The following is a 23,820-nucleotide window of genomic DNA, read 5'->3' on the forward strand; positions in this document are numbered from 1 at the left end:
AAAATCGACGATCAACAGTCAGAGACCCTACAGAGATCGTTGGAATATCGGAAGGATCAGTAAAAACCATTTTGAAAGATCATTTGGGTCTAAGAAAATCACCACGATATTGCAACGTCACAATATCGTTCCGCAACAACCGAATTCGCCGGATCTAGCTCCGTGTGACTTCTGGTAATTCAGCAAACTCAAGCAACCGCTCCGGGGAAACAGTTTTGAGTCAATTGATGCCATCAACCGTGAATCGCTATGCGCATGAAGGATATTCCGGAAATTGACTTTAATAACTGTTTCGACGATTGGACGGGCCGGAGGGGATTATTTCGGGAGGGCGGGAATAGATTTGGAAGTATAAAAAAAGAATTTTGAAATTATGAACAAAATCTTACTATTTTTTGCCCACAGTAGTAAAACAAAACTGGTACAACTATTTTTGTTTTTGTATTAGGAGATGAAGTTTTTGGTCATTTGGCATATTGATTCCATGTAAATAGTTACGTAAATAATAATCCCGATCAGATGATAATAACAGAATTAACAACTTAATAATTTAGTTCAGAAATATTTTGTAACAAATTTTGAAATATTTTTGGCTGGTAAGCTGTTAAAATAACAAAAATCATAACAAAAAAAGACTCTAGCGGGAACAAAATCGTAACAGATTTTGAAACGTTTGTATCACAATTATTATTGAATTTGATATAACTACAGAATTCCGAAAGCAGAAATTTATAACAATAGTTTTTTTTTATAAAAACTTTTTTTATTCAGGCCAATTTGCGTACAAGCTTTACGTGGCCGAATGAGCCATGTTTTTATTAGATAAAATTATTTTTTTACCGTTGGATCTCGTTGTCACCCTTTTTCTAGGGGGAGAGGAGCTTCCATTTTTATCTTGCGATGAGTGAGGGGCACTTTGTTCGTGGCTCGTCTCGTCCTCCATTGCCGCATCGGTGGTATCGTTGTTGGTTTCCGTTTTTTCTTCGTTTTCCTTGTAATTCGCATTCTTGTGTTGGTTGTTAGTTGTTGTAGATGCGCCTTGTTGTGCATTAATTGCAGTTGTTGGTGGGTTTGAAGTACTGCGCTCACTAGTTTCCGTTGTTGGGCGGTTGTCCTTATTTTTGTTAAAAGATGTCCTTTTTGCAGTTTATAACAATAGTTGTAATAAATTAGATAGCCAATTTAACACAGAAAAACTATATCACAGTCAACTTTAAGCATCATTTCAATTCAAAATTTTTGAATTATTTTTTTATTTAAATGAATAATTTATTTAGTAATCTGGTGATTTTGCTTTAGTTTTTTGAACTTCTGATTATTATATTTTGATATAAACCAACTCATTTTTCCAGTTAATGAACGTTATCATAAATCTCGCAAACGAAAATGAAACATCATAACTGGTTTTGTTATTATATTGTTATCATTAGGTTTAACTTTCAACTGTTTTCATTTGTTAAATATCTCAAAATAACACAAATTGTTATACATATCAACTGTTGATATACTTGTGTTATGATTTGTTATGCGCATCTGATCGGGATTGCTTCGAGGCATTACGGAAAATCAAGCTTGAAACAGGAAATGCAATCATTTCTCTGTGGACTTTCCAATTCCGAAGTATTACAAATTATACTACAAAATTCCGGAATCCAGTAAAAAGCAATCGCACATCTTTTTTGAAGAGGAATCACTTTCCGCAGCGTAGTGTCCATCCTTGCGGAAGTATCTTGCAAAGTTGGTCAAATGTTTAACGATACAGTCTAATTGAATTTTGCAGTTTGGTAGTCTTTTCCCAGAAAATACTGAGTTCGGTTCTGTAAAAAGAATCATTTCTGAATAGAGATGTAGGTACATGTTACTTTTTATCGTGGCTAGATCGTTGTTTCGACGATTAAGCTTCAAGCTTCGACGTGAAGAATTTGTTAATGACAGTATACTTGTTCTGAACACGAACAACAAGCTGCAAAATCTTTCAAAGTACATTTTCTTCATCAAATTTCAGTACTAGGGCTTATTAAATAACATTTACATATAACCTCATGTTAGTCAATCATAATTACTCCTGATGCATAGTTCTAGTGTAATAGTAATCACTAACAATAACAATTGATTTAGGATATATTCAAAGTGTGAAAGATTCAAAAATCCATTATGAGTCTTTTTCACAAGCCAACAAAACGAGTAGTAAGCCCACTGCGCTCAATCACTGAAAATATTCCTGGTTTCTATGTGTCGGTTTTTCTTTTTATGCTTTGTGCAACGATTCGGTCAACTCAAGCGGGTAAAATTTTAAGCGCCTTGCTTGGGACTATATTTCAACTTAAGGTCTGAGGACAGATGGTCGCGTGTTAAATTTTAAATCGACCACGTGGCTCGCTCAATTCCCTTTGCGCTTCGTATTTCTCTTGTACTCTCTCGTATATGAGCAAACTGTACCGGGTTCAACAGTATGGGTTGGTCATAACATGGATTCCAATGAACAATGAAAAAATATTCAACTTTCAAAAAAGATTGAATGTCTGTGTGTTCGGCAGCCTTGTCGAGAAAATTTTATTTCTCTCTCCTTTTTCAGAATGCTATCAGGAAACCAAAGCGAAAAAAATGGCGGATGCATTGAAACTGACTTTGATTCACAGAAAAATACAAGACTTTATTTTTATCGCGATAACATATATGTTTCTATGTACTAACCGCATCTAAACTAAATTATCTAGACTTTGTCACGGTAGATTTATGTTACAAACCTTCAAAGCCGAGATATTCCATGAACAAGTAGAGGTATGCATTTCCGAGCGTTCCAATTTTCAGCAGATCTCAAGCTTGAAACAGGAAATGCAATCTTTTCTCTGTGGATTTTCCAATTCCGAAGTATTACAAATTACACTACGAAAATTTCGGAATCCAGTAAAGAGCAATAGCAAATCTTTTTTGAAGAGGAATCACTTTTTGCAGCGTAGTGTCCATCCTTGCGGAAGTGTCTTGCAAAGTTGGTCAAATGTTTAACAAAAAAATACAACACGACCGCTAAAATAAATGAATCATTCTGAAAATTTCACAGAATATTCTCAACTATATTTCGAAGACATTGTCATGTGGGTTTTTCTATATTCTGCACTGTTTCCAAGAAAATTTAATTTGAAACGGGAAAATAGCAAAAAACCTACCACTTTACGGTACTGTCCTCAGCCCTTAATGGCAGCGCATTTCCAAGAAAGGTTCGAATTATGTCTCTTGAAAATACTACTTCGAAAATTCTACCATACACATATCGTTCATCTACCTTTTCTAGTTGCTTATTTAAGATTAGAGTGAAAAATTCGTCGTTTGTTCGAGCCCCGACATGGAAGGATTCGTAGTGTCAGAAGAATCGTAGCACCAGCCATGCAATGGTTCTGTACACTCTGAATCGGCTGCGAAGTCTTTTGAAACAGAAGGTCAAATTCCAGTACAGAAATGTAATACCAAGGCTCGGCTTTGTGAAAAATTCTGAGGTGACCCCCGCTTTTAGTAAGGTAACCGATTTTGCAATAACTGTTTTTATTTTATTCTTCATGTATCCACAAACATATTCGAAAAACGTTTTGTCAATTCTTCGTAACTTTTATCATATGTTTGGTGACATAAAAATATAGACAACTTTCAATTTTAATGCATACTATACCTATACGTTGTGTTGTTTTTATTATGTGCAATTTTTCGGCGATATTTCTTATTGTTGACGAAATTATTTTCTTCAGTATATATTTTTTGAGAATCCAATAAGTTTTCAACAGCTTCTTTCTCGACGTGATTTTCATACAAATAAAAATTTTTCAAGCGACATTTTCAAAAGCAGGGTGCGATGTCCCAAAATAAGCAGAACGTCCAGGAAAATTGGACAGTAGCCACTAGGTAATTCAAAAAAGTAAATGTGAAGTTTTTCATGAAGAATGTCATGTTTAAAGTTGAAGCGTTTTACAGAAACTAAAAGTTTCATTTTCCCCAGAAAATCGAAACGGAAGTAAAATAATGCTTTAAACAATTTTTTATTTGAAAATTAATGTTTCTAATCACAGAGTGTATTACTTTTCAATATGAATAACATACTTATTGATCGTACAGACTAAAGTAAAAAAATTGTCAAATGATTGATGTGCCAGATCCCCTGGCAGCCAACTGTCTGTAGTTATACAAAATCTGGAAATTTCTCGTTTCGTACACCGTATTTTCTGTTCAGATCGAATTGTCAACCAAGACATATCCCAAATCTCATCCAATCCTCAGTAATATTTCTTCTATACTGTGATATTCGTAGAGATGTATTAGTACCCGCGGTCTCCAGAAAGTATCGGACTAACATTCCTTTCCCTCCTAAGTAGCACAGCCTTTGGTCGTGGCCGTCGTCGTTATTGAACACCATTTGATAAAAAGTGGATATGCAAAATGAAAATGATTTGATTCTCTCAATCATTTTTTTTTCTTAGTTTATTGTTTCACTCGTTCAGTCAATCAAGAAGCCTACTTCAGCGCAACCCATCTCTATTAGGAAATTGAAGGGAAACCATTTTTTTTTTGATACCCACATGTATGAGAATGTTTATAATAGTCATCATTTCCCTACTTGGATTAAAATAGGGTTTCTTCTTGGGTAAAAATAATAAACATAGTATAGTAGAACAATTTCGCAGATTTGCGAAAACTAGTTAAATTTTCCTACAAACAACACAAAGAGATGGGAAAGTAAGCCATCCCCGCAGCACGGCCACTAGAAAACAGAATGCTATATCACAAAAGCCATAACGAGCGAAATGTCATTCACTCAAACAAATTGTGTGCAAACTGACCAGCAGAAGGAAGGTGCAGGGGTCGTGGAACACAACGAAATCAATACCCTTGTTAACCTCTTGATCTGCGTATCCGCCGGTGTGCTCCTCGACCGGTATATCATTGGTACTCGCCGGTACCCGCATGGAGCCTCGCACGTGACGTTGACCCCGCCTCGGTGGGTGATCGGGCGGTCAGATTCTTGAGTATTTTATTATCGCCTTCGTCGAGTGTCGTAATTGGAAAACGGTGCGTTATTGCTTCCTTTTGATGCCTTTCATCGCCGGTAACGGATCGCCCTGTTGCTGCTGCTGCTGCTTTTGCCGCTGATTGCGGAATTTGTCTGCATCGATTAGCAATCAGAAGGCGCTTTCAGGTGACATCGTAGACGTACTGTGAGAATGGGAGAACCGGCCACATGTCATATTTATATGCAAGGAAGTTGATCGATGCCTCCGAGGATTCGCCAGCGAGCACACGGTCGTCTTTTAATCGTCAGCAGCTTGGTCAGCAGCTGGCGGATTTTTTCTTTAAAGTAAGCAACTCGTCTGTCTGTACATATGAGTGGTCCCAATCATGAAAGAAAGAGAGAGAGAGAGAGAGATGTTTAAAGCCGGTTAGCGATGAAATATTGTTTAGCATTCCCATTATTGACAAATTAAATATTCGAACTATTCATCTTGTGCTCAGCATTGTACGAGGATACGATGATGGAGAAGGGGCTCAGGATGGCGAATCATTTTTCACAGTGAAGAAAGTTGCCAATGTATGAGGTGTTAAGTTTATTGATTAATTTCTACATTTGAGCGTTGGATGAAAATTTGTTCGTACGGTGAGTACAACATAATCAGCGATGGATTCAGCGGTCAACGTGGATAGATAATGCCTGTCTATAACTTATTTTGTTGAGCGGCATCGAGGTATATTTCCATAGACCCTTTTTAGATCGTCTACACAAAATTTAGGTTGAAGCTATACTCTTATAGTGATTAAATTTGCGCAAAAGTTCCAGAATCGATGCAAATAATCAACTTCATTAGCCATTATTTACAAAAAATAAGTAAGTTAATTCTTTTTGTGGAATGATTTAGTCTCAGTACACTGCAGTACGCTGATTTTAGCAAAAAAAAATTAATCGCTCTTATTTTGAATTCGACAAGTCGTAAATTTGATCATATTTATAACTGCAGCTAGTTAAAATCGATGAGACAATGCTTCCATGGGTTAAAAGCAAAAAAGTAAACTTGAGTTTGCTGGCTAAAAACATGATAACAAAAAAAACAATACTTACAAATATTTGATAGTTAATTTGCACTACCCAAGTAACAATTCTCATTCAGTTCGCTCGTACATCTCATCCAAGTTAGTAGATATAACAAAACCGCTTACGTTCGGGACAGAAGAAACCAAGTACAGTATTGTGTAGTGAACAATAGAACGACCTCGAAATGAGTGAACCAAACGAACAAAAGCTGCCGCCGACAAGAAAGAATACAATTGTTGTTGACTTCAGGCAGTGCAAAATTTGACCTTCGATACGAGAATTTGAAGGTTTGCTTAAGGAGCAAATGCATCTTGACATTAAACGTGTGCATTTACTTCAATCTAATAAGACGAATAATGTTGTTTACATCCAGTTTTATAAAGAGTTGGATGCAATTCAATTCGCAAAAGACAATAACAATGTGCACTATGTGGAGCACGAGAACATTAGGTACAACATTCCAGTATATATGGAAGATAGTGCTATAGAAGTGCGTGTGCATGATCTTCCCTCAAGCGTCACCGATTCATATATTCGCAAAACTATGTCCCATTACGGAGAGATTCTCTCTATGGAAAAAGAAAAGTGGAAGAATTTTTTCCCCGGTATTCTAAATGGCATACGTTTATTACGCATACACTTGAAGAGGCCTATACCTTCTTATGTGATTTTCGGTCAAGATACAAGAATTCCGTGCAAATCACTTGATACCTATGACAATCAGATGGCCACATGTCAATTTTGCCAAAAAGCTGTTCACTACGGTAAGCCATGTGATAAACTGGACAAGGAGACAACTACGCCAAAGGACAACCGTGCTTCCTTCACACCAACCCCAGTACACCTGTAACAGCCACCAACAACAATGGCTCAACATCCCCTTCAACGAAACCATCAATATCCCCTATAGAACAAAGTACACCAGCTGCTGTTAACAACTTACCCTCCAACCATCCAGCAACTGCAACCAATGTACAACAAGGCGCATCTACAGCAACTCTCAACGAGCCCAAGACTACGATCAACAAGGAAAACGAAAATAAAACGGAAATCACACACAACACCGACGATGAAGCAATGGATGATGAGATAAGCCGCCGACGAAGTGACCCCCGATCCTCGTTGGATGGAAATGGAAACTCATCTCCCCCTAGAAAAAGGATGACAACGAGATCCAATAGCAAAAAAAATTTAAGTAACAAAAATGTAGGCGAATCATCCATGTAAAGCTTTTATGCAAAAAGGCCAGAATAAAAATTTTATTATATAAATAAAAGAAAATAGTCGCTGGGAGCAAAATCTGACGAGTTTAGTGAATGCTGTATCAATTCGAATTTAAATTCATGAATCATTGCAACGATCAACTTGTGACATAAGACATTCATTACTTGGTTTTTTCTTCATCCCGGGCCGGGACTATTGGCAGTGCTATCCTTTAAAGGGTAATCAATTAACAAAATTCCATTCGCATCCAAACTATACAGGCCTAAACTTTGCCTGTCGATGTTTGAGTCTTCGGGCGCTTTGGTATGTTCATTCAGCTGACTGTCGTATAATGTTCTATCCATATTTCATCCATTGTAACGTATCGACGCAACAATTCCGATTTATTACGCCAATATATGCTCAAACACTTCTGTGATTTTGAGCAGCTACCGCTGACGGGCCACCATTTATCAATGCCTCCTCGTCCCATTTTTTGACGTGTATAATTTTTAGTTTAGTATGGGTGCCTTTTCGAAATTCACTCTGCACATGAATGCACAGAACATAATCGTGAATATCTCTTGTAGTATTTAACACAGCAACGCAATGATTTATCCATATCATCAGAAATATGATCAGCAATTTATGATAAAATTTTCAGTAGTATGAAATAACCGCAAATAAAGCAAAATTGAAGTTTTCCTAAATGTTTGGTATGAACGAGCATTAAAGAGAAATTCAGCGTGAATGGAACGAATCATCGCACGAAGCGTATCGTGCAAAACCGACACATAGAAATACGGAATATTTTATGTAATTAAGTGCAGCGTACAGACTATGTATGGATATGAGCCATGAGTATTTTTGGGTGCATAATATGAAGAGACACATTTGTGCATGTTGTTTTAGACGGTCAATTTAGTCATTTCATTTATAAACAAAATGCTCTTATAACTGGTTTTCTCGCCCATTCTCGCCCAAAATCTTATATAGTTTGTGAATTGTAAATCATATTAATATATTATTGAATATTATATTATCATTCCTCATGAATTTTATAAAAGAATTATAAACTACTTTTAGTAGACGCTTGGCAAGTGGATATCACAAATAACTAAGATGGCGGCTTTCGATTAGTGGATATTCTTTCAAATCGCTATACAATATTTTCGGGACAGGTTGGATAAATAAGCTATTGAAATTATTGTCACAATAATTCCCAACTTTGATTCAGATATCTTAGATGGCTAGATTTATAAATGAATTTAAACATTGCATTTTTTATGTAATCGGTCCTGTCCTCTACGCAAACCTGTGATTTTTTGCTCTCGTGTGTTCCGCCTTGTATTTGCACCGTTGAAATTCTGCAAATGAAGCATTGAAAGTTTGCAAAACTCACACAATCAATCAACTAGTACGTGCAATTATTAATATTCGAAAGTGTTATATTCGTGAATACGAGAAAAAACTGATGCGTTCAATACATTTCATACGTATTCACGTCATCCAGTAATGGCTTTGACATTACCCATCCATCTTTTTTCGTATTCGATTCAAATGACTGTGCCAAATTTCTGCCGCGTACTTTTCATGAAACCGTTGAAAACAAATCTACATCAAATAACATGATTTCGTTCTACCAAGGTTGAAGCCCACCTGAAGAATTTAACCAAATTTCAAAATTAAATTTAAAATCCACATATGATACTAATTTGGTTAGTGGGAATTAGTAAAACGAGAAGTTATAGTTTAAATAATGTTCAAGCATTTTTCTAGTTTTGAGTTGCTAATAGATAATATTACATTACGATTTCATTCTACACAAAAAGATTAAACATTGTGGCCTTTCTCCTAGACGTAATCGCTATATTATTTAAATTAAATTTTAATGCTACATTCAATAACTGGTTTGAAATAATGTTAATATATGAGAAATTTTGGTTGCCTTTTTCCTCACAATTATATTGCTTAGGTTTAGTCCTTGGAAAAGTGTTTGACTTTACTTTTGTGTATAGATATTTTAGAATCCCCGATTGACTTCCTACCACTTCTATTTTCATCCCATTTTTCTATCAACAATAGTTTTTGACAATTTGTGTTTTAGCCTTTGTTAAGATGTAGAGCCTTCTTGAGCTAGATATAGGACTGAAAAAATGAATACCGTGGTAACCAAGTACAGCGAAGCATGCTTGGGTTCCGTCTAGTCAACTAGGCTTTCTCTTCATATGTTTTCATATGCAGGGTAGTTTAATTTGTAAAACAACTTCCCCGGCTAGGAGTTAGCTATGGGTTCGAGCCCCGTCTCTGCGGTAACATTTTCGCGGTACTTTCGGTTATTGCATTCGCATGTCAATTTTCCAATCTGTTTTCCCCATTTTATACTGATCATATTTAAATAGTTTTTGAGTTATAATGATTTGAAAAAATTCTCACGAGAAAAATACATTTGCCCTTTTTAAAAATCACTCTTAAGTCGAATTCATTTGCAAATCCGTGCAAATTAAATGGGTTATCACACTGAAGATGTTTGCAGAGTTATAACCAAGTCGAAGCATTTCGACCCTAATTTTGACACATTTTCTGCTTTTAATTTTTAGAATTGCTCAATTCTTGTTCATATGATCATACGTAGCTTAATTCTGAAAGCTCTTTTTGTATTTGAGGGTTCACTCGCTTGAGACAAATCTCCTGGTTAATTTGATATATCAGTTGCATGTAACAAACTTTTACCTTCGGATGAAATCGAGTGAATCGGAATTTTGGCAACCAGCATCGGAAGCAGCCATTTAAAATGTTTTTCATTCATAATTTGTTTTCTCATCCTGAAATGTATACCTACAGATACACTATAAGAATTTTTTCTGCCATTTACTGTTTTCAGATAAAAAAAGAAGATCGATCATTTTCCCAAACGTTTCATATAGTGTCTGCTGTAAGGTTTTAAAATTTATTAAAATAGGGGGTAAATTTTTAGAAGTGAATACTGTATTAAAAGTCATTTTCACATAACCGGTTGAAAAATCATATATTTTTCCACGGTTCTAACCCAATTATGGTCGTTCACCGGGGGATAAAACAAATTCTAGTTGAATGCATTAGTCTTTTCTCAAGATCCGTATAGATCAACTCGAAACTAACTCACCCTGACTAATTTGGATTGCTCCAGGAAATTCATTCTTCGTTCACGTTGGTTAAAAGAAAATTGTATTCAATATTTTAATGCACCCTCGCCCATGTACTTAGCTTGGGTGGTTTTATGCCGATGCTGGCGTTTGTCAGTCGCCAATCGATACGTTTTAAGTTACAGTTTGCCAAATGAAATTGACACCTGGTTGCTTATGATATTTGCAAAAAAACAGCATCCCAACAAGAGCCGCTACTGCTTGCTTCACGAGAGGACAGTGATCTAACCACGCTAATGACAAACAATTCATAACGCATCAAGTTGCATGCTGGTTGGACGACGTCTTCGGCGGTCTATCACTGCGTTTATTTATCCTCCGGTTTATACGGTGCTCCTCGGTGGTTGGATGGCCGACAACAACAATTACAATTACGATGATGGTGGTTTGATTGCCTCATTTACAGTGCATACAAAATACGCGCCGGTTGATCATCCTCTTCACCCTCGCCGGATCAGTTTCAGCAGATGCGTCTCAAATGCATGCAGACGTATTTGGTGGGTGTCAACTTTTGGATTCCTCGGTTGTAGTGCATCGGAGCTGCCGGCGTAATTTTCGCGCAACTATTGCTCAAGATAGCGATTGTGCAGCGGTCTTGTCGTAGTATTCCTGTTGGACATCTGATTGATGGAAGTCGTTTTCAACCAACGAGTTTATTTGCAATGACTTAGCACCTTATTTTCAATAATGTTGTCACAATTGAAGGAGGATAAATCAATACTATGCGGCTTGAGCGATGGTGGATTTCAATTAGATAGAATAAAGTAGATTTTGATGCATAATATAAGGTAAACCCGATTTTAACCAAATAGCGGTTTAAATATAGCTAGTCGACCAATCATAGCTAGGTGAACATATGAATGAAGTTATCGTAATGAAGAAAAACAAAATTAGTGGCAAATTGATTTATTTAGGAGCAAGGAAAAAGCCCGCTGGAGCTGAGATTTCTCCTTCTCCAACAGGCATAAAACCTTCTCATCTTTTCATGTACCAACAGATTACATTTATCCAAATGATACATTTTACACATGAACGTAATCAAAACTATCACACTATCTTCTCTAAATATCTACAATTTTCAGACACTCAAGTTATAATGAAAGCTGACTGGTGAAAAATCTTGAAAATAAGATTTTTACAGTATTGCGGGACAAATGAAAATCGAATACAATTGAACAGATGTTGAATGATCGAAGCCAGATCCACGCAATCAATTCGGGATTGGATAAAAACCGCAATAGAAACGGCTTTAAAAATATTTCGGTGAACTGATAACATATCAAGGTTGATGAGTCTACAAGGATTTTCGTAGCTTGGAATGTTGGTTGCATCTCTCCATGGCAGGCGACGCAAAGCAAACGAACGAATTTTCGCTAAACAGCCTCTATTCGCAGCCCATCCGTTCGAAAACATGGCGCCCAAACGACGACAGCGTACTCAAGGTTTGAGCGGATTTTTTTAAATGCGGTACATAAGCTCTAGCATCTTAGAAGCCGTAGAGATAGTATATTCAATATGATCTTTGAAATTGAGCACAGAATCTAATATCATTACTAAATCCTTGATTGATAAAACCCGTTCCAGGACCGCTGTCGAAATACAGTAGTCATACGTGATCGTGTTTCGTTTGCGAGAGAATAAGATGACGGAACATTTTGAGGCGTTTAGTACCATCCTGTTAACGTTGCACCAGTTATAGAATACATCTAAATGTGTTTATAAGAAAGCGGGGACGTCAGAATCCTTGCTGAGATGGAACAATTCTAAATCACCGGTAAATGATAGCTTCATGCATTAGAACGAAAAATTTAAGTCTCTTAAATATAATAAGAATATGAACGGTCCTTGTGGAAATCAGGAGCTTGAAATGAATGATGAAGTAGAGCAATTCCAGGAATGAGTAGACGAAAAAGTGACAAAATCAGAATCGACCTTCTCAGATTTGGATGAAACTTTGCACATGGCTTCAGTATGACAAACCATAAGTTTTGAACCGATTGAGAGGTCAATCCGACTCATGACTGATTTTTAAAAAGGGTGTATGTATTTTCGTATTCCACAAAAATTGCCTTTTTCAAATCGTTGTAACTCGGAAAATGTTAATTGTACAAAAATGGCGTTCAGAAAGAAGTTGTACACTGAAATGAAAATCTTATGTATATTCATTAGATTTGTCATATGAACCATATGCAGAATATAATTTATAGAGATTATATGGAAACTTATAATCTTTATTTTAAATGTACGTTCAATCTAAATAGACGTTACCATAATGAAAGAAATAAGAATATCCCATATAATGTATATGGAAATCCGATGAAACCTAACTCGTTACATAATTTATATTCATTGGATGTGTCTTATGAATCGTAAGCAGTTGATATTTCACAAAAGACATATGACAACAATATAATTTGATTATTCATTACATTTTTCTATTAATATGCGATTAATGATTATGTTCAATAAAAGTCATGTGAAAACTTATAATTTTCATTGGAAGCGTACATCAAATTTGCAACAGGGAAGACAATGAGACACTGTTTTCTTAAGCTGAAGACAATAACAAGAAATAATATTTTAACTTAGACATATAATGGAGTTTGTTTTTACGAAAAAATAGTTGTAAATCGAACTGCTTGAAGCTGAAGAAAGAGTTGTGTCCTCGACAAACAGGTTTTTAGGAAGTTCTGTTATTTTAAATCGATGACAAAACAGCTCATTCAACGGATTATGAAATAAATATCCGAAATAAATATCATTACTCTGTATGTCTAGTAAGAGGATTTGAATTTTTTATGTATAGTTTCGGGATCCTCCTTCTCCTCCGCAAATATCAGGAGGTGCTCCCTTACAAAACTGACGACTAGTATAGCTCAAATCCTCGATAAAAGGAGTAGTTTCCGATTATCAACTATTCGTAGTGCATCTGATTCGTCTGGTAACAGCAAATATCCGATGAAATCAGTCAGTTCCAAAGAAGTAAGTGCAGTTGAATTATTAAAATAAATTTTTATCATGAAACTCTTTACATACGAAAAAATATAACAATAAGTTTCTGATAAGACAATTATTTTTATTGTTGTTTTTGATTCCCTTAAGCACCATAATCCCAGTATTTTTTTTAATATGAATCTTATATGTATCACTTATTCAATCAAGTAGCAATCATTTGATCTATATAGAACTGGGATGACCTCCATTAAAAGTTATATAAAAATTTTAAGAAACTAGTCATATAGTATAGATAAACCTATCTGTATTAATTCGAAGTGAATATAATATGCGCTTCATAAATTGTTTCAATGTATGTTGTGTGGATATCTAGTAATGGTTATAGGGTGCTCCAATAAATTTGACTCAGACTGGAAAATTCATTCGTTATATGAAAATCTTGTAAAATAACGTTACGAAGAGTTTTATGTTTCATAAGATTATCTTATATATTTGATATGATGTTGAATACACTTTGTAGCTATCATTGTAAATGCTAATAGTGAAAAATCATTAGAATATCATATAATGCGAAAATGAAAATTTAGCTCAGTGTAGGGAATCGATTGGGCACTCTAAAAAAGATATACACTGAAATAACTTTTCTAATTAACAGAAACCATAATTGGAAAATTAGAAGATCAAAAGTGCAAGGTTAAATTGAATACCACGTTAAGCATTTGTGATCGCTGTCGTAGGCGGGCTTATAAGGAAAGTCATACGTCGGAAACAGAAGGGCAGTCAACAACGGAACCACAACAATTTAGAGAAAGTACCTTCAGCAACTTCAATCAACTCAGCATCTTCTGAACCATCAGTCGCGGCGGAGTATTCAAGAGCACACAACATTGAACTCTTCAACAAGGGCATCGCAGGAATCAACGTGTCTCCGATATCAACGAAGAAAACCCGGAATGTTAATTATCCTCGAGAAAAATATTTGGATATTTCAAGAGGTATAAAAAAGCAAAACGAAAGCAGCACAGTTGGATGAAGTGATTACTAAAATGATAGAGCAGTTTGCTAAGCCTGATTGCACTAGGAATAAAAAAGTGCGTTTGTTGTCAGTCTTGCCAAACACGTGGTCAAAAGAGATCCAATTCAAGGCGAACAATTACATTGTGTCGAATGAACGGACGAAAAAAAGCCAAGAAACAAACGGGGCGCAGCAGGAACGAAACGATATAAAACGAGGTGCTTCAAAATTTCAACAGCGATGACGTCAGCTGAGTAATGCCGGGATCAAGAGATTGCTTCACAGTCAAAATGAATGGTAAGTGTGAACGCAAACAAAAACAATTGCTTTATTTATCATTGAAATTTTATTTGCAAAATTTCGTTATTTATTGTGGGTGTATCATTACAGCATCGTTATTCAAAGTGTTCTCCATCGTTATTCTCTACTACTTCTACCATCTTTCTAGTAAATCTAGGATATAGTGTTGAAAAAATTAATTATCTTTAGATTCGATAAATGAATCCGATTTTCAGTCACTTCGTAGCTTGCGAAGTTGTTCTCTGACAAGCCAAGCACGAGCAAATGATAATCCAATGGAACAATGTCCGGTAAAAATGATCCATTTCAGTGTTTCCAAATAAATTTTTTTAATTTTAGAAGGATGGGGTCTTACATCTCCATGCAGAAAAATTACGTTTTTTGTGACGATCTTTACATTGTACCCATTCTTTTGACCCTCTTTATTAAGGGCATCCGAAGTTCTCATAGAATTATTTTCGAAAAATCTTTCGCATAGATACCAATAAGTGTATATGGTACAAAACAAATTCCCATAATATTCAAAAACTGCAGCAATGATTTTGACAATAATTGTTTAGTCCTTCGTCAACGGTCAAACAGAAACAATCGACTTCTTGACCTTTGTTTCGTCAGTCACGAAACATGTACTACTTGTCCTATAACAACCGCACCCGCTCCGTTAGTTAAATCATGTCGGAATCATCCTCCACTCTTGATCACGATACCTGAATTTACACCCACTGCCGTCGAAGTAGTTGCAGATTCTACTTATTGCGATTTTAAAAATGGGAATGTTGATGCTATGAACCAGTTCTTACTGTTGTTGAACTGGGGGAGATTATTTTCTAAAAGTAATGGCAATTCCGTTGCCATGTCATGGTCTCGTATATTACCCTATTCTATTGAAAAATTCGTACCCAAGAAAGTACTACGCGCATCGGTGCACCCTCCATGGTCTAACAAAACTAAAACGCTATAAACGAGCCAAGCGATCGGCTTTGAAAAAGTTTACAAATCGTCCCTCATACCAGCTGCGATCTTATTATCTGCACCTCAATAACCGCTACAAACGACTGAACAAAATAATATATAATAATCACTTGCTTCGCGTTCAAAACAATTGAAGAAACAACCCGAAAAGCTTCCGGAATCACGTAAACGAACAGAGTAAAGAGTCAGGACTACCAACTCACATGTTTCTAAGAGACGTCCAATCATCAACGCAACATGATATATGCAATCTCTTCCGAAAACCCTTCAGCAGTGTTTTCTCCGACGAAACTCTATCTAATCATCAAATCTCTGAAGCCATCAACAATGTTCCGCACCGCTCTCCTATCGGCCCTCACACTATCATATCGACTTCTATGATTGAGTTAGCGTGCACCAAGCTCAAGTCATCTTCGAACGCTGGACCAAATGGTATTCCTTCAATAGTCTTAAAAAAATGTTCAAGCAGCCTTTTAGTCCCACTGTCAATGCTGTTCAATTCATCACTCACCTCAGGAACGTTTCCGGAAATTTGGAAGAGTTCATATATCTTTCCAGTATTCACGAAAGGAAATAAGTCTGACGCTTCTAATTATCGTGGGATTGCGGCATTATGCGCAGTTTCCAAGTTACTCGAAACTATTGTCTTGGATTTTATCACTCATAATTGCAGTAACTACATCTCCGAAACCCAGCATGGTTTTATGCCCAATCGTTCAACTTCAACGAATTTACTCTCCTACACATCTTTTATCATCCGTTCTATCCAAGTTGACACAATCTATACAAATTTCTCCGCAGCCTTCGACAAGATAAATCATCGAATAACAGTAGCTAAGCTCAATAGGCTTGGTTTCAATGGATCATTTCTGAACTGGCTTCATTCATATTGACCTGACCGACATTGTCCGACAACACCCTTCGTTGTTAGCTCTGGAGTACCTCAGGGCAAACATTTGGGACCATTTATATTTTTACTATACCTTAATGATCTCATTTTTTGTTGAAATGCTGTAAGCTGTCCTCTGTTGATGATTTCAAGCTATATCACCAGGTTAAATCTCAAGAAGACACAATATTTCTACAATCACAGTTTGATGCATTCGCCAATTGGTGTCAAATAAACAGAATGGCATTAAACGCCTCAAAATGTTCTGTTATTTCCTTCTCTCGCAAACACTCGTTTATAAGATACGAAAACAACATTACGGGAAAAGTGCTAAAACGCGAATCATTTGTAAAGAACTTAGGAATTATTCTTGATGCCAAGTTGAACTTCAAAAACCACATTGATTATATAATTTCCAAGGCTTGAAAGCTTCTAGGATTTATTTTTCGCGTAACCAAAAACTTTGTCAATGTACACTGCCTTAAGGCATTACATTGTGCACTAGTCCGTTCGACGCTTGAATATGGCGCTATTATTTGGTCACCTGACTATCAAATCGACGCGAGCGCGTCGAAGCTATCCAGCGAAAATTTGTTCGGTTTGCTCTACGCAATCTACCATGGAACGACCCAGCTAATCTACCTAGTTACCAAGATCGCTGTAAACTTATAGGCTTGAATCTATTATCTGTTCGTAGGAATGTCTCAAAAGCAGTTTTCATAGCCGATTTGGAACAACCACGTATCGATTGTACCGAATTCTTACAAATAATTAATTTCGACATTCATCGTCGTAGTCTGCGTTATCAATCCTTTTTGAGATTACCTTCCGCCAGAACAAACTATGGATTCAATGAACCGTTTACTAGTATGTGTCGTTTATTCGTTCACTTATATAATGTCTTCGATTTTCATGTATCTCAAAATGTAATCAAACGATTGTTTCTTAGTCACTTATCATGTTAGTTTTAGAATCAAAGATTGGCACAAAGATGAGGAGGTTTTATGCCTGCTGGAGGTAGAGGTTTAAAAATTCTCAACTCCAGCGTACTGCTCTACATATATACATACACACAGTATTGTATTTTCGTTCAACTCCGTCTCTCCATCATCTCCATTGGAAACTAACTAGATTCGCTCGCCGAAATTAGCCCGGTCGTCTCTTCTTCTTTCTCTCTGTCTTCCACCATGTATTCTTCGATCACTAATTAGATCTACATGCTGATTCTAACACCGTTTTTAGCCCACGCTCGTCTACCACCTTCTCCACCAACCCTTGTATTCTATTCCCACTTGTTTCTTCTCTCTCACCTTTTAAGCAAGAGTACTATTACTGCCATGTAAGGCTTGGTGTCATCATCAAGTTATAGGGTTATAGATTTAGTTTTAATTGTTAGTGTTAAGTCCAAATGTATCTGTTGGATAATTGTAATCTGTTGATACAAATGATGAGAAGGTTTTATGCCTGCTGGAGAGAGAGAGATTACCAAATTTCATCTCCATCGCGCTTCTCCCTGCTCCCAAATAAATATATAAATAAATAAATAAACAATTCGAACAACCCGAAGATTTATAAAACTGACATCACAGTTTTCGAAATCCATATTGCAATTAATGAATTACATGCTTCAGCAGATGTTAGTAAATCAAAATGCCTGAATATTGCATTAACTTTACTGTAAAAATGCGTCAATTTGTGTGTCATTAAAAATGTCGGTCTCAGAAGACGTAAGTTTACACGTTTTTGTTTCCAAAAAGTGTAGATTTTTCCGCTCTTCAGATTTGTGCAACAACCTATCAACAAAGCTATCGACTCCGTATTTTTCAATATAATAAAGCATCAATCAGTCACTTTCCTGTGATATTGCATTCCGACTCAAATCGACCAACAATTTCGAAAAGAGCACGTGTTCCAAACACTTTTGATTTAGTTTGACCAACGGCGCGCGTTAAACGGCAATTTCCTAGACACTAATCGTAACAACAGACCGTCATCGTCTTTTTCTCGTCACTTTCCAACTGGCCACCACCAGCCACCGTCAAATAAAACCCGGAACCCGTTTAACACCATCCTCGAATCGTTTGATGATGATCTTCTGGATGGGCGCTAAAGAAAGTGAAATGCAGCATGACCCTGACTGACTTCGGAGGCAAACAGAGAAGAAAAGAAGCACCCAAAGAACAAGCGACAATTGGATGTAATGAGGCAGTTTTGTCGTGTGTTTTATGGTGGCTTCCTAGAAAGGCCCTCCGACACCTAAAAGTTGAACCACGGGAAACGGGCGCAGAATCGAAATTACTGCGTGATCAAAGCTCGGTCAACAACTTGATGATGCTCGGTTTACACTGGCGGAAAATAACAACAACCTGGTGGTTTTGGTTTTTATCGTTTTTTTTTCTTCTTAAATTGTCGTCCACACGCATCTCCGACTCACCTTGGTTGGTAGCATACATACCTTCAGTGAAACAGTAGTTGCTCTTTGAAAAAACCACCGGCGAAGAGTGGGATTCATTTGATGGGTTTTTATTTCGGAAAGGTACTTGACCTACACCGTCAAATATGATGAAAGCGAAAGTGGAAAACAGTTACTAAATTGAAATCAATCAATGTGACGTAAACTAGAAGCATGATTTAATTCGTGCTGAATGAAATAGGAAGTTTTATTTCTAGAATTTAAGACAAAATATTCACTTCAAATGGATACAAATTCAATATACACGCACGATGCCTTAAACCGAAAGGAATAAGCATGAAAAGGTACGATAGACACTCGAAAAAGAATTGAAATACCATTGGATAAGTTCTAAATGAACTCAACAGATGTAAATATAAAGCGACATTCAAAATATTCATAAACACAGTCCGACACCCGTCAGCGGTTCGCTGCAGGCAGAACACCCAAAACCCGGATCCAGCCGCCATGCTGCAGCCGGAGCGTAACAAAGACGACGAACTCCACACATCCCACAGCTGTCAGAGTCCATTCCGATCCGGCGTCGGTACAATTTAATCAATTTCAATTAATCCAATCCCCGGGACAGCGTTTAGGCAGAACAAAAGTCGTTCCGTTTGGACAGCGTTGAAACTCGATCCATTTTCGAAACCATTTGTTTTCCCGTCATAAACTCATGGTAGGAAATTAACTGCAATGAAGGCAGTGAGTTAGAAAAATTCAGTCAACAGAGATCACAATCGACCTGCCGGTTGGCGAATGCGTGCTGAAATTCTAATGCATCAGACCGTTCTTGAGCAGTTGCAATACTGCAGGGAAACCTTTTCTTGCTGCCTAAGTTTGTCTGGGTCTGACCGGATAGGCCTGGGTGAGGAGGCGTAGGTCGCTTTGTTATTGCGCCGTGGAGGTCTACCGTGAGAATTTGTGACAAACTTTGTTTCTCGTTCAATTTCAACCGAAGACTTTGTTGTATACGTACATGTCACAATTGGTGGCCAAAGAAATCCCAGAGTGAAATATAATAATAATAATTAAAATAATAAACTAAATGAAATGCGACAAACAAACTTCAAAAACTTTAAAAGAGATGAGCCCTCGAACAGGATTCGAATCTGCGTTTTCCCAATCACTAGTAAGGTTCGCCGTCACTCCTCCAACAAGAATTTGTGATGACGGTGGTTTTACGGTGAACGAAAAATGAGTAAAGTAATGAGTAAGTTTCTCGATGGAGGAGTGGGAACCAGCGATGCCAACCCTACGGATTAATCCGTAGATCTACGGATTTCTGCCTTTTCTACGGATCTACGGATGAACCTCTTGGTATTATTTCTCCAGATATCTACGGTAAATAATTAAATCTCGCGTTTTTTCTGAACATGGCCTATGATCAGTGATGCCACTTTTCCCTGAGGTGAAATCCGTAGATTTGGTTCCAAGTGTATTTATTCTCATATATTTGCGTTAAATTATTATTGTTGTTATGTCGCTTATTTAAACACGTGCGTGAAAAGCTTGGTGCTCTGAGCCATAAAGCCAAAGATGAAGATGATGTAACGATATTTCAAGTGTTTTTTCCGAATAATGGCCAGTAAGTCATTGGTCAACATCCCCTTTCCGATTACTGTTATAATTGACTACCAGTGAGAGCCAAGTCATCCAGAATCATTCTTTAAAGTGAATGTTGACAGATGGATCATAGGCCATGTTCAGAAAAAACGCGAGATTTAATTATTTACCGTAGATATCTGGAGAAATAATGCGAAATCCGTAGATACCAAGAGGTTCATCCGTAGATCCGTAGAAAAGGCAGAAATCCGTAGATCTACGGATTAATCCGTAGGGTTGGCATCGCTGCCTATGATCCATCTGTCAACATTCACTTTAAATAAGCGTCATAACAACAATCATAATTTAACGCAAATATATGAGAATAAATACACTTGGAACCAAATCTACGGATTTCACCTCAGGGAAAAGTGGCATCACTGGTGGGAACACACTTCAAGCGATTGGGAAAACGCAAATTCGTCACAATGTCGTCATTGTATTTTCAAATGTTCCAATGTTAATCTGAAAAAAATTACAGGGTTGTGAGCACAACCGCATTAAAAATGAAACAATTCAATGCTTTCCATAATAATTCAAAGTATTCTTTCATAATTTGTTACCCGACATTCGAAAAATTCAAATTCGGCTACAATAAAGCGATTTCTATAAGCGTTCCTTTTCTTAAATATTTAGGATTATTAATAGATTTTGTTCATTTCAAGGCTCTTATAATATTGTAAATATAATTAATAAATTGTTTTTGTAAAATTGTTATTTAACATAGGATAAGTTTACTAACCACTAAAAACTTAACCCGATAAATCATATAAAACCAAATTTGAAAAAATATCGTTATCTTGTAACTTGCTAACGTTTGCATAATTGCGGGGTACTGTAGAAATGAACCGGTTCGACATTAAAAGAGGCCTTTTGTGCCCATCCCGGAACGTCCAGACCAGGCGTTGGGATTTTGGGCAAGTTCCCTTCAGAAACCGCCAAAGCCATGGTAGAACCCATTTGCAGCCGTAGTTCTTCAAACGTTAACAAAAACACTCAATAAAATGTACCGGAAAAACCGCAACGGCAAAAGACGGCAAAAAGTCCGCACTAAAAATTTAACCGTTAATAATTACAACCCTGAACAGCAGTCCTCATCAGTCCCCAAAGGATTTTCGTCACCGCAGAACCACAGTATCCGGCTTAGAATTTAGAGAGAGAGAGAGAGAGAGAGAGAGAGAGAGAGAGAGAGAGAGAAGATGTACTAAAGGTGGAGGGAGATTGATAAAGGAGATAGACGAGACAGTTGATAAAAGATAGTCGAGGCGAACGGATTGAAAAGTTAAAAGTTTCAACGGAGTGAAAAGTAAAAAGTGAAACGTGTTGAACACGAAGTCAGCCAGAGTCCAACGTTATACATTTGAAGTTAAACTGGGTCTCCCGTCATCCTTTCTGGCCAGTTTAATTGGAGAATTGGTTTCCCGGAGCAGCGCACTGCGATATAGCGCCAGCCTGTCGGACTAAAATCTACATCGTGAGCGAATGCCGTACCGGGTGAGCGTGCATCGAGTTACGGATTACACCACTGTTCCCGACCAAGAAGGGCCACACTCGATTAGACGGTCAAACGGCTTACATTCTCCGACCGAAATTCGACGTAGTTTCAACCGCCGTTCAGCGCCATCTTACGGTCAACATAGCTCCTGATCACCGTTACACCACGTGTACCGCAGGTATGTCTCCAACTCTGTCTCTCTCGCCCACCTTACACGACGATCATCAAAGGGCCCCACCGAACGACGATTAGCGTCGCCACAATTCAGGAATTAGAATTTAATAAATTTTGTTAAACTGATACTAGATTTTCCTTCACAAAAAAAAGAGCCAGGTTCCCTTGAAGATATCTCTTTTTCAAGCCAGAAAATCCAACGGGTAAGTGTCGTGGTGACCGTGTCCTCCCAAGGTCGGATGCCGACCCTGAGAAAATAATTTTTTAAAATTGAGCTAGCTGGGTCGTGCACATAAGTGTTACTTTCAATTGGCGATCCTCGTAGAATGGAAATATTCTAATCTACGATTAGAATATTTCACCCGTACTGGGGAAGACTCGAGATCATTTCGTCACTTGTCTCGATTAATTTGCCTGATATTCTTACGGTGAACCAGCATAGAAATAAGACTATTACATACTTAAATAAGTCATATATTCGCGATAAAATTATTCGGCTGAAACGATAGGAATTTCTGTGATCAGCAAGCAATAACTCGTTATTATTTATTCTATAGGTTTATTAAGTTCTACACTAGAAATGCAAACCGATAAGATGTTCACTTTAGCTAATTTGAAAAAAAGATATTTGGATTTGAGAGTTGATTTTCTCGACGGAGACGAGTTGGACTGTGAGCTCGCGATGAGAAGTATTACAGTTGTAGGGGATCAGTCCATGTCCAGGCGTCGTCGAATGTTACGCGAAGCCATTAAGCAGGAGAAAGAGCACGGAGTGATGGCTAATTTACTACTCCATCCACCCGAGCAAGAGTTGGAAATTTGTCGAGCAAAGTTTGATTCGATTGAATTGTCGGTTATAACTTGTGTACAGATTGCCCCAAAAATTCAAACTTCACTGTTACATGTAGGAAATCGGTTGTTAATGCTTTACGAATATTCAGAAGGATTATTGCGCAAAGGTGCTGAGGATTTATTGGCTAGAACAATCGATCATCTTAATCGACATTTCGGTCAGTTGTGCACAGAGAAAAATAATAATAATACAGATGTAGAGTCGGATGAAGTGTCAGGGACAGCAGCAGCGGCAGAAAATAATGACAAGCCTGGTAGTCAAGTGTCTGTTTCAGAAGTCGAGGTAGAGTTGTTGGAATGTGTCAAACGGTTGGGTATTTTAACCAGCGTCTCCGATTTAGCCACTCCCGATCAAATAAAAAACTCCCTATTCAGTCTCGAAAAAGAAGTTGAAAGGTTAAGGAAATTTTACAGTGAGCATGAACCGTCCGCTTCGAATACGATTCCCAATCTGGTTGCCAAAAATATCGTGTCAAGTAACACACAAACCACTACGAAATATTTGAACACATACGAGTTACCGTATTACAGTTCTAGTTTTTCGGGAATATACACAGGAACTATTCCTAAAAGAAGTCCGTCTTTAGCAAACACAACTTTAATAAACCAATTTCAGCGACCGATTACAACTCCGGTCATACAAGCAGGAACTA

General features: G+C 37.2%; 1 protein-coding gene across 1 annotated transcript in view; it reads right to left on the bottom strand.

The window, feature by feature from the left end:
* The window catches only part of LOC131434407 (uncharacterized), a 1,178,250-nt gene that overhangs the window by 778,682 nt on the left and 375,748 nt on the right, over positions 1 to 23,820 (bottom strand). The window lies entirely within an intron of this gene.

The sequence above is a fragment of the Malaya genurostris genome, chromosome 3 (assembly GCF_030247185.1).
Source record: "Malaya genurostris strain Urasoe2022 chromosome 3, Malgen_1.1, whole genome shotgun sequence".
Taxonomy (NCBI): Eukaryota; Metazoa; Arthropoda; class Insecta; order Diptera; family Culicidae; genus Malaya; species Malaya genurostris.